This window comes from Filicampus tigris, chromosome 14 (genome assembly GCF_054856515.1).
Source record: "Filicampus tigris isolate MCC_2025a chromosome 14, RoL_Ftig_1.0, whole genome shotgun sequence".
NCBI classification, from domain to species: Eukaryota; Metazoa; Chordata; class Actinopteri; order Syngnathiformes; family Syngnathidae; genus Filicampus; species Filicampus tigris.
Genome location: NC_141230.1, coordinates 21488938 through 21503250, shown reverse-complemented (window position 1 = coordinate 21503250; position 14313 = coordinate 21488938). Strand labels below are relative to the sequence as shown.

At 42.9% G+C, this 14313-nt stretch overlaps 1 protein-coding gene across 1 annotated transcript in view; it reads right to left on the bottom strand.

The window, feature by feature from the left end:
• Positions 1-14313, bottom strand: part of adarb1b (adenosine deaminase RNA specific B1b) — a 91956-nt gene that overhangs the window by 34619 nt on the left and 43024 nt on the right. The window contains exon 3 of the mRNA XM_086051888.1: positions 242-284. The gene's annotated coding sequence lies outside the window, so the exon portion shown is untranslated. The remainder of the gene's footprint in view (positions 1-241; positions 285-14313) is intronic.

Sequence of the window (14313 nt, the reverse complement as noted above, 5' to 3'; positions counted from 1 at the left end):
ATGATGTTACTACAGATTATTAGTTCAGTATTTTTATAGACTGGAAACTGGAAAAAGTCAAATCAATGGCAAACACATCTTAAAATGTATTCCATCCGTCCACGTTTGATGGGATTTAGAAAGTATGTGAACATGAACACTGAGGCAGCCAATGCATTTGACAAATAATCAGCTAAATCGGAAAAGCAGTGTTCATTAAGATAGGTCAGTTCATAACAGAAAAAACAAACAACCTTCTCACCTTTAGTTGAAATTCAGGTTGGTGTGCAGGCAAGCAGGAAACCCTGGTGGACAAAAGAACACAGTAAAAAAGTCAGTAAACAAATGCATTTTAGGCATGCAAATGTGTAAACAGCGGTTCCGGGATCTTGTATATTAATATTTTCATCAAGAATTTCTTTTGGAGTTGAACTGCAAAGTTTGGTGATGCAAGGAGGATAAAGCATGTAAGACATACAAGGTACATTTATTTGCATGCCATCTTTTAGAACTGCTTGCTTTCAAACATTCATTTTACGTACAGGTTTAATGAAATCATTATTGGAACAATGATTTTCATACAGAACTAGCGCAAAAAGCGCAAAAGCATTTCTGTGTTGTAACAACGTTTGTATGGAACATGCATTTGTGGGAGAAGCAGCCGAGCAGAGCATGTGAGATACCTTCATGACAAATGCCAAATAGTTTGCTGCTGATTTGATTGCCTCAACGAGAGAAAAAAAAAAAAAAAACGGTCAACGGAAGTAAGGAATATTCTGGAGAAGGTACACAACATTGTCGATGAAAATGGAGACATGCCTTGATGGCGGGAAATAAAAAGATACGAGCGAGCGAGTGTGTGTGTCCCGAGGAACGTCGCTCTCGTCTTTGGAAACGATAACAGACCGGAGTGCAGGTATGACAACTGAGAGCTTGAAAACTACCACGCAAACTCAAACAGTACAATTTATGGAAGACGCCGACAGAGAGTTTGCAAAAACATCAAATGAAGTCTACAGCAGTGTGTTAGAAAGACGCCTCACGTGAAAAGAAGCAGAAGAATTCCCGAGAAGGTATTGTGTGTTTTTTGTAGCGAGGTGAACATCTCCTGATTTGGGAATCTCACAGTCTTCGCAAGCCTCTGAGTCACTAGATCATCCATCTTGACAATCGGGGCTGTTTGAGAACAAGCAGCTGCGCATCCAAACAAAGACTGAAAACGACGTACTCGAGTACTCAATTGCAGAGCTAGAGTCTTAAAGTCTCGTTCCTCTGTGTATTTTGGCAGAGGAATTGGCAGAAACCTTTCATCAAGATGGATTTTGATGGTGGAAAAACTGAATAAAACGTCTCCGCTAACGTTATCAGTGACAATTTCTGAGAAGACAAGCCTAACTGCAACTGGCCGAGTCGACCGCTATTACTGCAGTGGAGGACTGGCGTGTCGCCCAAAAGTCTGTTTGCCTTTCCAAAATGTCCCGGATGTGACAGCACACGCAGCGGAGACGTCCCCTCGTCAATGGCGTTTGAACTCAATCTGCTGAAAGACTGTGTGTGTGCTGACTTGAGGTTGAGGTTTTCAACAGCAGCCATTTAAGTCGGTTCAACTACAGGTGTCCTATTCTTAGGTTCCCCCCTGAAATTAAATTCATTAAAAAAAAAAAGAGCCATTGACAAAAACAAGCTCCCAAAACAGAACCCGAAGGCTGTGGTAGCGAGCCCATCTGTTGGTTCTCTCTCAACTGCGGCAGAATAGCGCAAAACACTAAAAATAGACTCAGCGGTTAGCGTTATTTCCTTTCCACTTGGAGAGTTTGCGAGACGTCACTTACAGATATACAAAAACAACAGAATGGCGCTCAGAGTACTGACCTCCACCAAGGTGGAACTGTTATCAAAAGTGGTGGCGTTGAGGCGGGGGGGGGGGGGGGGGATCATAATTGAGCACTGTGTTTGTTTGTTGGTGCATCGCTTAAGTTGTCAGGCAATTTTTCCCTGTCAGTTCCATCCATCCATTTTTGAGAGCAAATGTCCTTACAAAAGGGGAACTCAAGTAAGTCGAGGCAAAAATGTTCTTTGCAATATGTTAAACATGCCCTCGCTAGTCTAAACATGACATTCCGATTAACATTGCACTTGTGGAACAATAATTAATATGATTAATCCACACGTTGTCATCCATGGGCTGACATTTGATCCTGTGTCGCCCCCTGCTGTCCAATGAAACTGACAACAAAGTGCCCTCGGGCTCGCATTGTTCGTGCTGCAGTTAAGGGCAAGCGGAACTTCATGAAAGGAGGCTTTCATTGTCATTTGTCCTCAAAGTGTGGGAACAACCAACTAAGTTTTTTTGATAATTGATAATTATTGATTTTTTTAGGTATTGAAAATAAGAAAACAAATTGATTAAAGATAATCAAATTTAAAAAAACCTATCAAGATGAAAAATAGCATTCAACACGCTGTTGTACTCCAAATTTCCTCTCCTATGCTTGTAATTATAACGTCATAAAATTAATAATACGAGTCCAAACATGTGAAAATGCACAGGAGAAAATGATGGAAGAACGCTAATCAATCTCTTAAAAGTGTTATATTTGAGTATCAAAACCAGGTTTGTGCTTTTGAACAGTATTGGATAAAAGTATTTCATCACATTTAGATCATTTTTAAGACTTACTGTCTCGGCCAGAGACGTGAATAGCGACAGAGGAAAGGAGAAAGCCATAACGTGGTGATTTATGTTGCTCTTAATGGTTTCTAGTCGGCGCTGACCTTCTCAGACTTCTTCGGGGACCGAGGCCGACTCGAGTGCGGCAGGTGGAGCCAGAGCTGCATTTAATTTGACAGAGGTGATAAGGAAACACGGAAGGGACTAAAACGCTATTGGAGACACTCAACTTGAAGAGAGGAAATGAAGTGAGGGCGAGAGACAGAGAGAGAGAGACAGAGACAGAGAGAGAGAGAGACAGAGAGAGAGAGAGACAGAGAGACAGAGAGAGAGAGAGAGACAGAGAGACAGAGAGAGAGAGAGAGACAGAGAGACAGAGAGAGAGAGAGACAGAGAGACAGAGAGACAGAGAGAGAGAGAGTGCTTGTGCGCGTGCCAGTGCGTGCTCGGAGATGCATGACTGCAAAAGTCCACTGGCGGGCCCCAGCAACAAATTAGCCCAATGGCTGTGTAACCACTGGCTGCACACAAGCCAGCTAACAAGGGTCCCAATAAGCCACGAAACAATGCCTCTGACACTGACCTACATTTGCCAGCAAAGACACACCCCGGGACGCTATTTTAATTAACTACACGCTCTATTAAATGTGCCTGTCATGCTTTAGTTATTGATTGCGTGCGCGCGAGCGAGCGTGTGCGCGTGGCTCAATTCAATAACAATTCCGACGAAGTAAATGCCCGGCAGTGTTTTTGCTGTACTTGCATCTGACCAGCAGAGGGAAGCGCTGCTGTAATATTCCATTGCATTCGAATTGCTTCAATATTTGGGTTAGTGCAGCAGGCAGCACATCATTTAGCAGAGGCTTTTGTCGAAAGCGAATTGAATTTAGATTTATGGCTTTAATATTTCCCGCTAAACGTTTCACATGATATGCTTTGCACAAGCACAAAGAGTGTGGCACTTGAAATCTTAATTTACTGCCAGGTGGTTGCAAAACAGACTTGGGCGTATCGGCAGTTTTAAAGCATTTTACTCGGATCTTTCAAGACCCAGAGAATTAGATTAGATGGAACGGATCGGCAGTTATTTTGCATTCTATGCAAAAAATAATAATAATGCAAAATATTCCAAGGTTTCCCAGCATATCCAGTCAGATTTTTTTTTCAATTTTTCCCAATATTGTAAAATAATTTCTGGGTTGAGCTGCACCTGCATGTGATTGGCCCACCCCCTCAAAGCAGGCTAATAACATGATATTTACTATCATGAACTAATCAGTAGACACTCTAGTTCAAAAAAGCACAAATGGAGTGTGCTTAAAAGAAGACGGCGGGCTTATTTCCTATAAAAATGCAACTTTTAATTTCTTTTTTTTTTACCAACAACAACATTTTTTTTGTGCAAGGTTTTATTTTTACTTTAAAGCTGACAGCTTTGTACTGGACAAGTCCGCATTGGGATATGCAAAAAAGATAAAAAAGAAAAAAAAAATGCTAAAGGCACAGGGGAACTAAGCAAGCACAAAGACGCAGTCCAAAAGTGCTGACAATGCAGAAAGGTCTCTGTCACATCCTGGACACACACACGCACTGAATGAATCACAGACAGGAGCTTCTAGGCCAAATCACCAAACTTTTCACTTCAAGGGAGCTGTTCTAAAATTTGTCAAACGGTGACATCATGATTGGGTTTTATTTAAGAGGCAGAACCCCTCCCCAAAATTAGATGTTAAGTGCAACATTATTTTCTATCATTTGTGTATTCTAACATGGAACATCAGACACCTTTTCAGAAAACTGTCTTAATTGTGGGCAAAAAAAAAAAAAAAATCCTTCTCCTTCCAAAGAGGCTCCCACTCGGCTGCGCCGTGTAACATGTCACTCTCGTGTTAACAAATTGTTGACATCCGTTAATTGTTTTGCCCTTGCTACTAGCGTCCATGAGCACTTTGCTTTATTACAGACATGCATCGTGGGCCTTTGACAGTCGCCAGAATCCGAGCCAAAGACTGTGAGCCAATGCTACTTGTTCGGATTTATCACGTTGTTTACTGCCGTAGCTCACCGGCAGGGAGCCACTTATCAAAACCGATTGGACGCGAGGACATTAGTTGGATCATACGGCAAATAATACTATGTAAACAGCATCCATTATCAGTTATGCCGAGGCCAAATAAGGATCGGTTTCTGTAGAAGCGCCTCTCTGTGGTGTGAAGAATGAGACTGTGTATGAGCAAAAAGACAAAACAGTCTTCCATATGACCTTGCCGAGTCTACGTTCTCATTATCAAGGAGTTTCCCAACTACAGGCTCAGGGGCCTTTTGCGGGCCACTGTGTGTGTGTTGAGGGGGTACTACTACTATTGCCACTACTATTTATAATAAGGAATTGCTTATCGCGCTTTTCCAGACATGCAAAGAAATTACTTCCAAATAAAACAAACAAAACAAAATGTGTCCTCATAAGGGTCAATTAAGATAATTCGGTTTACCTTGCTCCATTTTTTGCTGTGTCAAGGTCCAAGTTGAGAATGTCACCCGACAGTGATCCAAAAGTAACTGCTGTCAAAAGGGTCAACTAACTACAGATCGCTCTTAAGAAAAAAAAAAAAAAAGTAATTAAAATGAAATAATTAAATCATATTTAGAAACACATGTCTATGTATTTTAGATAACATTTTGCAGGACACATTTATAGTTTATAGAGACGGGAGCATGTTGGGGCGCACAATTCCAGCGCTCAAAGCTGAACGGGCCACTACAAAATCCTGAAAAATCCTAAACTATTTGCCTTATCACCATTAATCGAACGCTGTGACATGGCCCTTTTTCCAAATAACTAGCATGCAATATGCATGCGATATGCTTGATGGATTGGTTTGAGTGTGTTGAATAGACAAAAGTCGAAGAACGCCAAAGCGGCCCTTCCTGCATACAGCCCTCGGTTCAGTCTGGTTTTGGACACTGTTACTCAAAAGCACAGGCCCAAAACAGAAGCCTGCTTCTGTTCAAAAGGGAGAAAGTATCAAAATAGGAATGACTTAATTCTTCCTCTGGGAGTTCCCAAGGCTTCCATTGGGCCGCCTGCTGGGTGTGGTCCCCTCCTGGCCATTTTGAGGCTTTGCTTTGGTAATTGAGCGTCTGAATCTTGATTTTGTGTACAGGCATGCTTGGGAACAATGGGCTAGTCTGTGTTAAGTCCCTGTGGCAGGATGCATACCTGAAGGCTAACGCCAAGGCTCTCAAAGAAGGGGCCCGGATAAGAACAGTCACATGCTTACACCGCAAGGCGTCACACTCGTTTATGATGTGCCAGACTTGAATTTTTATACATTTTATGGGTCAACGCGGACGTCATTCCTGTGGAGATGTGAACGTCAACAAAAAGAGTGCCCTGGTGCGCCCACAGAGGTTTTCAGATTACCAATGAGCAACACTTAAATTCAGATTTTTATTTGAGGAGGGGACGTCAGGGGCTTCCATTGACTAACACTCACTTTAAGGTAATACTCTAGTTGCCGTGGCAACAAAGGCTCGCTGGGCGGCCTTGCTGCTCGCGCAGTCGGGGTTTTGCTTAAAGCTAAGCAACCCCCAAAAGTTGCTTCAACGTGAGCCAATTTGGCTGACGTACACTTCTCGCCACGGTTCGCCGTTGAAATGATGCAGAAATGGGCTCGAGTCACGTTTGCATTCGAATATACTGCACACCCGTGCACAATTGGCCATTTTAACACAAAGACAACCAACAACATTCCCACAGCGCTGAACCGTAGCGGCATACATTTCATCGGGTTTAATTAACGTGACTAGACCTCCTTGCGTCTTGCTCCCCCCCAGCAGCGTGACCTTGTTGGTGACAGCGTTAACTTGAAGATCCATTTGGTGGCAAAATGAATCAGGGCAAAACAGACGCATTGATGAGGCTGCAGCAGAGCAATGTGATTCGTATTACAAAAAAAAAAAACAGTCACGACTAACTTTCAATTTCACTTCCGTTCTCGGATCGTGAAAGGTTACGTGACATAGCCACTGCAGGTTTTTAACTGCACTGCAATGCAGCATGACGTTTTGGTCAGCATTTGACCTTCTGTCCTGCTGTTGCCGTGCTCATTTCCCCATGCCTGCGTCATCATGTTTTATTAAAGGTGACATATATAGTGGAAAAGTGACTTTTTAATTGCTTGTATACAGACAACTGAGGCTCTCCAGTGCCTGTCCGCCCATCAAGTGTGAAATTAAAGAACTTAGCATAGTGGCTATAAAAAAAATTCTACACACCTCTGTTCAAATGCCAGGTTATGGTATAAAAAAAGTGAGACCAAGATGAATCGTTTCAAAACTAATCGAAACTAGCACATTCAAAATCATGTTCAGGCATGCTTTTATTGGCCTTTTTGTTGTCAAATCATTTAGCACAAATCATGATACGTAGAGAGCATAAGAGCAATCTCATTGTTCAAGAGTATCATTCAAGAGAAGGCTACAAAAGAATATCCAAGGATGGAACACAGGAAAGGCCGTCTTCACCTACGAAAAATTTAAATTAAATTACCCCGACAAAGTGGCATCACCAAGAACCGGACGTCCCTCTAAAATTGCTGAAAAGACGAGACGAAAAGTGGTCAGGGAGGCTGACAGCAACATTGAAAGAGCTGCAGGAATTTCTGGCAAGTACTGTCTGTTTAGTACAAGTCAACAATCACCCGTAGTCGTCATTCATCTCGGCTATTGAGTAGGATGGGAAGATGGAATTAATTCAGCGTATTGATGATGAAATGCTGCCTCCGAGAGTGAAAATGTAACGGAATATGTACGGAGGCCAACTTAGCCAAAGGCATCTTCATTCAAGCAGGACTCTTTTCCTGTGTGTATTTATGTATTTTGACCAACGAATATTTGAGACCTTGCTTTAAGACACCTGGAATCTCCTAAACGGGTCAAAATCAAAATGTACATTACGTCTCCTTTAAATAATACTCCCAAGTGTGCTCATGTTTAAACATTCCAAGTCAAATGTAGTTTCGATGTCAGCATGTTCACTGTCCGACTGCGTGCTTGCTTTTTGTTATCATAGTGACGTCCGTGAGCATTCTATTCTGCTTGAGAGATTTGCCAAAACCAAGCAGTAGTCAATGTCTTCCACACAAAAACAAAGGTCATTGTTGCTAAGACCCGATAATTGCTTTTTGCTTGTGCCCTGCAAGTGGAATTTTGATGCTACGTTAAGACATCAACTTGTATCAACTTGTGTCAATCTCCATCACCCCTGACAAAGCCGTGTGGTTGGCAATTCTTTCAGCACACAACACACGGAAGAATGACAACGACATTTTAAGGATGCATCTCGGACTTTCCTGGAGAATGAAGCCAAGGAGAAGAGTACTCAAGAAAAATATTTGTTGCCAAGAAATGTAGCAGCACAATAGCGACGTGGTTTCAATTGCAGTGAAAATAGGAAAGTCAATCTCAAACAACCTTGAGAAGTTGTTCATCATTGTAAAAGTCTGAACTAACTGCAGATGGCGATGTCCATAAACGATATCAAGATAAAAACGTCAGAGATTCACATGGGCTGGGTGGCAGATGTTGATGGATGTCTCCAAATAAAACTGCTCAGTTCCAGGTCCTACCAAATAAAGGCCTCGTCACACTAGATATTTACATGCAGACGTAAATACTTGCAAATAAAAGCTGGAACGATGATTCTATTATGCGATGTCGCAGTATGAACACTAGGGGCACTATGGAAAATAAGTACATACAGTACATAAGAAATTAATAATAGAGTCAGATGAATATACAGACCATCAAGGTTTAGGGTAAGTCAAATGGTCCTTTCCAAGTCTTCTATATCAGTCTCGATTAACAAATATCACAATTTTACGGAGACCGGGAAAAGACGGCGGTCTCAACAGTGTGGCTAAAACAGTGCGATTACCACTTCTGATTGTTGGTCGCAAGTGTGCGTCACACCAGCGTTGCTAGCGTCAACTGACCGTTGGCAAAATGACCGCTGTGTGAAGTAGCTGCAGCTGAGGTGTCCGTGTTTGTTCATCTCTCACCGCTTGAGCTGCTTCGAAATCCTTCGTTTTTTTGCATTCCTATTTTGTGGAGTAACCTTTGCATTATGACCCCATTTACTTGATGAGAAGACGTCAATTGATAAAGATCAGTGGGGAAAAAAGAGGCTTTAACAACAAATACAAAATTGCACATTTTCAGCGAAAAGGATGGGAGGAGTGACATAACCTCTTCAATAACCTTCATTTAGTATTTAAAGTTTATTTGAATCGCACAGCCTGAGAAATGCCAGTTGCTTGTCTTGCGTTCACTGCCCGCATGAAGCGCTCACGTCTCAAATTTCTGCTTGCTCAAGTCAAAGCAGAAATGGGCCGCTCGCATCTCGAAAGACGTGCAAGTCGTGTCACTCGAATCTCAGGGCACCACTGTATTGGTGCAACCAGCGCGAAAGTCAAGTTTGGAAGAAACGTTCCTTACTTTCCGTCACACGCCAAACTTCAAGAGCATATCTGCGTCCCGTGTGCCCATGCATGTGCGAAAACAAAATGTGTGCGAACCATCTGCGGAGTTGCAAAAGTGGCGGCAGAATGAGCAGATGACCGTTGACAAAGGAACACTGTCACACCGCGCAGAACGGGTATGCGTGCCTGCCACCTGAGCCCTCAAGTTGCTCTCCAGAGGCAAAAGGCTTCATCTGTGCTGGCAGAATGAAAGGAGCGCTTGTCGTTTCAAAAGGTACCTCTACTTGTTGGTTCTCTTTTGATAGGACTGTTATGTTAATCAATCGCTGCGTCGACAAAACCCAGACCGCAGAACTTTCCTCACTTCTCCTATCGCTGTCATAATAGTCGTTCAGGCTTTCCCACACCGCTTCTATTCACAGAGACCAAAGTTAGGATTACAAGAGAGGTAACTCCCAAGTAGGCCACGACATAGTCTTCACATTTCCCTGTTTGTGTGTGTGTGAAACTCTGCATACAAGAGGAACCAAACTAAAAAGTATCTGGAAAAGTAGGCCACAAAGATCACACCTGAGAAACGTTTCGCACGAGCCTTGACAGACACTTCCAGACGTCTTTTCCCAATGAGTGAGCATACGCACATCTCCAAAGCAAGTTTTCCCGAGCACTGTCATTGGGTGACTACCTCAGACATTCGAGGGAAGACTGCAGGACAAACACGGCACAGTCGGGCCGCTGTGACTCACCATTGTTTCTCAGTGTACCGTGCAGACCAAACCGACCGGCGCTGCCGGGCCTTATTGATATCGGCTCTGTCATGACTATTCCTGCTTTGAAAGTGGGACAAACAAAACCAATGAGGCACATTAAGTCGGGCTGTACTCAAATCCAACCAAATTTTACCAACAGCTAGTGTGAACGGAGATTCTGCCAAAGTGGGTCATGGAGGGGAGGGGGAGCGGCTCCGTCAATCGTTGGCCATTTCAATCACCAAGATGAAATGCAGATTCGCATGGGGCACAGTTTTTCAATCGGTACTGGAATTTTGACCTGCGTGCCCGATGAAAAACGGATTAAGGTCATGGACGACGACCTCTGCAAGGGCTGCAAATTCCTCTTTTTGCAACAATGGCCTTGCTCCATTTACCCAAGACAGAACTTCTCTTGGAATTTCAGTCCATTGTGAAAGTAATTCCAACAATGGGGTTAACAAGTGTTCTTTCAGTTTAAGCCCAAACTGCTATTTTCGGATTTAAGTGCTCCTTTTGGGATGGTCTGAAGTGTGGTGCACACTTCTGACAAAGGGGGCCAACTGGAGTCCTTTTTCCAAACTTGCGATCAAAGTCAACAAAAGGCAGATTCTGGGTCGTCTCTGAGAAATTATCCTGAGTGATTCCTGTGGTGTGTTGAGACTGATTCTTCAGTCAGGGCCAACAATCGGAAATGTTCAATCCTTATGCGCCAAGGTCAGGCAATCAGAGAATCCATTATTGTTGCGTGAACGTGAATGATAGACATTACAGTAGCGAGCTCAAGCTGTCAAGTGTTTGTCTTGTATATCAGGTCTTCAAAGTTATTCACCGCAATAAAAAGGAGAATAACAAGAGTACGCAACCTCGATCCTGTTACCAGACTAGCTCACAGTTAGCCTAGCTTCTTCCCTTTTTTCTTCGGCTAGCTCTGTTTCTTCTTCTTTGTAATTTTCATCAGTCTGAATGCACTGTGACGCCATCCTGCCGCCCGCAGACCGGTCTTGGTGCTACGGCAGACAGCGTTGGCGACTTCAGATTTTCTATAATCAATGCTAAGGTGATGATATTCAAGTCGACTTCCATTTTTTTTTCAGTACAAACAGAAGCTTATTCACTGACTCTCGCCGCCGTCCTCGGCCGCACGGGGCCCCAGCCCCCCAAGACATTCATCGGATCACATTAGGACACCTTCCTTGCCTTGCTGACTGTCAGATATTTGTAAAACTCTTGACACCAATTCACGTAACACAACTGCAGGGTCTGCTGCAAGAAAGATCCAACTGTCCGCAAAGCGTGAGCGGGGTGAAGGCTGACGGTTAAGAGAAACACTAGTTATGTTTTCTTTGGCGACATTAACCGTTCATTTTTGCAAAAAAAAGAGCTTATTGGCTTGTCTTCATTTGAAAAATTGCTGTGTGAGGACATGATCCTGCATTACTAAGTTAATGGAGGACACAATCCCATCCCGCAACCTTTAACCCAGGACGACTCCAGGAAGGCAAAGTGTAAATAAGAAGTGACATCTTCACTGTTAGCTGGTGTTGGTTTCAGCGTGCCAGGCCAGAAACCACAGACGGGCAACTGAGGCATGCATGATGCAGATGTGCCTGTGGCATCCTGGCCTCCATCTGCACTCCAAGCTCCACATCCCCCACTTGCGCATTTTCCAGGTCTGGAAACATGGCCGTTTCCTCTTGAGGTTCGGCGTGTAACCATTAATGGGAAAATATTTTGCTCTTGGTGGCCGACAGCAGAGGTTTGCGGTTGCGACCAATAGCTCTGAAGTTTGACTGCGTGTGCGTAATTATACTTTAAGCATTCCAAGTTCAGTCTGCTTTTGATTTATGAGGATCAAATAAGACACAAGGGTATGAAATGATGAAATATAGCCCTGTTGAAAACCAACGTTAGCGGAAGCCAATGAGTTGAGACCGAAATGTCCAACCATAATTTAAGTGAATTGCTTTTTTGTGTAACTATAGCTCAGCTGTGCTTGTGTGCGCAGAAACTGTCATTACCTCGTCTTCCTGCCACACCAGCATCCCTCCATACAAGCCTGTAGAAACCAGAGCCGCGATCCCATGGGTGGGGAGTCGGGACACTTGCCAGCCATTGATTGAGCTATGCGGATTTAGCTTGGGTGCGCATCAAAACATCAATGGGAGGCTATCATAACGACACTCTGAAATAGTGGACGGTTCCATCTACGCCCGGGAGGATGTCAGAGCAAATGCTTTGACCTTCTTGGACTTTGCGGTGCCCACTGAAGATGATAGGGGCCTCAACAATGAAGAATAGTGAAAAAACACAGCACACAGATCAATAATGTCTTTGTTACACAAGCTGGGAGTTATCAGAAGCCGACATCGTGAGGATCACAATGTGCACACAAGGACGAATGGGCAAGATGAGGGATCGCAAACACATCAGAGAAGCACTTCAATCATGCGGTTACTCCCTTATCGAAACCGCCGTGCGATAGAAATCAGGCGCAGTAAGGAGAGGAACACACTAGCACACCGTCATCCATTTCCCTGAAGGATTATTGGAAAAACTCAGGAGCATCTTTTTTTTCAAACTATAAATCTGTTAACACACTGAAGCAAGAGCTTGTTTGTGATGCTAAAGTAGGCAGCTCAGTTCGGCAAAAAAAAAAAATAAATAAATAAAAATACTGCTGTGTACATTGTAAAACTGGGAAAACCTGTACTTTGTACTTGTATTTCAAGTATCGCATTGATGTGTCAAAATCATCTCCCGTTTAACATGGCTCCTGACGAAACTTGGATAGCTTAATGCTAACACACACTGCCAAAATTTCTAACAAAACACACACAAAGAAATGTCAATGCCGTCTCATTCTGCCATTTTATTATTCACATTATTACAACTTAAAGTGTAAATATGAAAGTAGTTTCACAGTGTCAGGCTCATTGTATGATAACCGCCAAAAAAGTACAAATTAAAAAAAATTAAAAAGAAGTAGCAAAATTACTGCAGGCAAAAGAAGTCATTGCGCTGACATTGTGCATTGCGTATATTTAGCTGTTGCGCTCGGTGGAAGATTTCCAGCCATTATGCTACACGGCTGAATTTGACATCTTCCTTCACCCGGCTGTGGTTACATAAGGCTTCCTATTTTAGTGAGCCAGAGAACATGCATCAGCCAAACAGATTTGAGCCTGTGCTGCTACTTTTACAAAATGACTGACCTCGAGGTTTTTCTCATTATTTTCAAACTGTAACCTAATTTGGCATGTTGTTTCCATGTACAGTATGACTGACTATTCTATATTTCATGGTCTGATCCGACTATCTTTTTGCCAGTTTTGCGTCAAGACCCCTGTAAAGCAATTAAAGACATTTGTTTCTAAATACATTATACATGTTTGAAGACTGAGAACTTGCTAGCAATGCCTACACCCCAAAAATGCATCTTACCTTTGGGTAGTCCGCTGGCACGGTTGATTTAGAGTGCCTTATTGTTGGTTATGAATATGCGCATATCATGGGGAGACGGTGGAAAAATGTCCAATGTGACAGCCAGCATGCGGGCCGAGGCTTTGCGCTGGCATGGCCGCTTTAGAGCGCCTCGTTGTGGCGTGGAAAAGCGACCCAGTGGGATGTATTGTAGCGACTGAGCAGAGCTGATATTTTATAACTTATAACTTGACAATTGAGTGATACGTTGTTTCAACGTTGGTAGGAGACATGTATTTTCATTTTACAAACAAAAAGTGAGACAGGGAACCACGATACTTTCAATATTGTCGCTGACCAGTAGTAAGTTGGACAATTGCGGATTCTAAGCACGCTTGGCAGAGTGACGGAACAATCAATTAGCGAGACTTCTCCATCATCGCTCTTTAAGTGCATCGTCACTTCATTTATGACAGCCTAATCAACTCAAACAGACCCGTCTTCGCCTGAGGTACTCGAGTATGTCCAACTGTCAGTGTGTGCGGTGTTATGCGAGAGAGGTGGTGAATAGAGGAAAATGCTAAAGAGGATCATTTGGGTTCCTGCGAGGAACTGATGGGTAGATTTGCGGTGACAAATAAAATAAAATAAGCTCATAGTGAGTTTACAACACAGAAACTATACTTTTTTTTTTTTTGTTTAAATCATGTGAGAAGAAAAGGTTAAAATTAATTAAGATTGTCGCTGTCAGGCGGAAACCTATGACTACTTTGGTCAATGTTTCACAAATCGCTGGTTTGTGTGTGTGGCCTTCGGGGTTTGTTATTGTTACAATTTTTTAGAACCAATCTAAAACATTGAGAATAGCTTACAACAGGGGTGTCACAAAAATGGATTTTACCAGAAAATAGTTTTTTTGATTTAAAAGATGCGAGTGCATCGAACTGAATCAAATCATTCAATTTTGAAATATATCGAGATAGGTGTCGAATCTCTTTTATGGGAGAGA